The sequence below is a fragment of the Branchiostoma belcheri genome, unplaced genomic scaffold (genome assembly GCF_001625305.1).
Source record: "Branchiostoma belcheri isolate BF01 breed outbred unplaced genomic scaffold, Haploidv18h27 scaffold32, whole genome shotgun sequence".
NCBI lineage: Eukaryota > Metazoa > Chordata > Leptocardii > Amphioxiformes > Branchiostomatidae > Branchiostoma > Branchiostoma belcheri.
The window spans coordinates 2,084,253-2,086,860 of record NW_017803932.1 but is presented as its reverse complement, the minus strand read 5'-3'; the positions used below and the strand labels follow the sequence as shown (position 1 = coordinate 2,086,860).

General features: G+C 44.6%; 1 protein-coding gene across 25 annotated transcripts in view; it reads left to right on the top strand.

Moving 5' to 3' along the window:
- The window catches only part of LOC109474809 (kielin/chordin-like protein), a 68,585-nt gene that overhangs the window by 37,405 nt on the left and 28,572 nt on the right, over positions 1-2,608 (top strand). The window lies entirely within an intron of this gene.

The window sequence follows — 2,608 nt, the reverse complement described above, 5'->3', positions numbered from 1 at the left end:
GACCTTATCAAAGGCCTTGGAAATGTCAAGGGCAACAAGTCTAGATTCTCCACAGGCATTGAGAGCCCTATACACCTTCTCAGAGATGACAGTGAGAAGATCAGCCGTTGACCTACCAGATCGAAAACCGTACTGAGAGTCAGAGAGCAGGCCGGCGGACTCAAGATGCTTCATCAATGCATTGTTGAGCAAAGTTTCGAAAACCTTGCTGATGACTGGTAAAATGCTTATGGGTCTGTAATTACTAGGACTAGATCTTTCACCGGCATTTTTGAACACAGGAATAACTGATGGAAATTTCCAGGTGGAGGGAAAGGAGGATTCTGTCATACATTTCCGATAGAGTTTAGCAAGAACTGGTGATAGTTCAGGTGAACACTTTTGCAGTACAATGACAGGAATGCCATCGGGACCGTGGATTTAGAAGGATCGAGATTAGCGATTATGTGGAGACTTTGGAAGTAGTTATTGAACAGTTCTCTAGACAGCGCTCAGTTCTTGTAAGAATTTCTGGTGGTGTATGACCAGCGTCATCGAGAGTTGAGTTCCTGCTAAGAGCTCAGCAAACAGCTCGGTCTTTATCTTTGGAGGATGTAATAACTTCGGCCCGTTGAAAGGGGAGGTATTGAAGATTTCCCATCACTCCGAATACTATTAATAATGCGCCAAAAGTCTCGAGAGCCAACTTGTTGTGATGCGACGCGTATCTTGCGTTCTTTGTTGGTACTCAGATTTAGCTTTACGAATGACAGATTTACAGTGGTTGCGGGCTTTGGTAAAGAGCAGTTTATTTGCGTTGGATTGATCGCGTTGAAATTGATGGAAGTAATGATTGCGATGTGCAATGGCTGCTGCACAAGCAGGGGAGAACCATGGGGATGAGTGAGGCTTCATCTGATATTTTCTAGATGGCACGAATGCATCAATGCCAGCCTGCAGCCAAGAGGTAACCTCTTCAGCGCAGGCTTCCGCCTCTTTGGAAAATACTTCGGACCAAGGAATGTCTCTAAGTAAGTCACGGAAGCTATCCCAATCAGCGCTGTTGTAACGGTAGCATGTTCTGTGATAGGGTGATTCTCGAGCTTCCTTACAGTTCAAGGAAATCTCAGCAGATATAAGTGCATGATCAGAGTTACCCAGAGGTGAATGTTGACTGATTTTGCAGATGTTCTGGTTTGAGGTCAGAAACAAATCAAGAAGAGACTGCGAAGCTGACTGATCCCTCTGATCGGGGAAGCGAGTTGGGAAATCCACGAGCTGTGTCAGGGAATGTGAGAGAGCAAAATTATAGGTTTCGATACCGGCAGTGTTTGTACCTTTTGAATATGGCAGCCAGTCTTTGTGGTGGACGTTGAAGTCACCAAAGACAAATATGTTCGCAGAATTGTACGACGAAAGTGCCTTATCGATTGAATCAGAGATGGATCGAAGAATTGTGCAATCCTGTGATGATGGCGAGCGATAGAGAAAATATAAGAAGCTGGTGGAGTGTAGGAGCGACAGTCTAAAGCACATGAACGCTGAATGTGGATGTGAATGTGAATGCTTGCTTTGAATGCTGAAATCCAGGCAAACCATGTCCTGCAGCTAATTGTAAAGATGCCTTGCTTTCAATGTGCTAGATGCTGGTGGCTAGAAGGTACATCAGAATCAAGAAATAAAGGTGTTTTGATAAATCACAAGAAAATAAAACTGACCAAGAAGTTCGTAGCGCTGAGCATTAAGTAGTGTACCAAATAAAGATCTACATTTAATTCCCCATCTGCCTTCAGAGGCGCCCTGTGAACCTTCCTGTGAGAATGGAGGCACCTGTAAGGCTGGACAGTGTGTCTGTCCACCAGGCTACCTGGGGTCAAGCTGTGCTATAGGTGTGTGGTTCAGACATGTCACTGATCTATAGATTCTGTGACTAACAGGAATTTTTCAATGATAAGTATGATAGAAGGAGTCAGATGTAATTGGCCTATAACTTATAGAATTGAGTAACTTGCAGCTGAAGAACAATGACATGGGACTTTGTGTTTCCCTATGGCTTGTACACTAACTCCCTATCTGCCTTCAGAGGCGCCCTGTGAGCCTACCTGTGAGAATGGAGGCACCTGTGTGGCTGGTCAGTGCCTGTGTCCACTGGGGTACCTGGGGCCCAGCTGTGCTGTTGGTAGGTCATGTCATGATGTTGTCACAAAATACTTAAGGTAGGCAGCTCCTTGGTCTTGTTGTGAAAGAGGTCTGAATTTTCAATGGACAGCTACACATGTATTTATTATGTGCATCTACAGAGGCACCCTGTGAGCCTTCCTGTGAGAATGGAGGCACCTGTAAGGCTGGACAGTGCGTCTGTCCACCAGGCTACCTGGGGAGTAGTTGTGCCATTGGTGGGCAAAATTCCTTTTCTCCTGTTGCTTCCAGTTTATAATGCTTTCTTGCTTTGAATGCTGAAATCCAGGCATATCGTGTCCTGCAGCTAATTGTAAAGATGCATGCCTTGCTTTCAATGTGCTAGATGCTGTCTGAATGTTTCTGAATCAAGAAAAGGTGTTTTGATATATCAAAAACTGAAAACAAAAACTGACCAAGAAGTTCTTTAATAGTGCTGAGCATTAAGTGG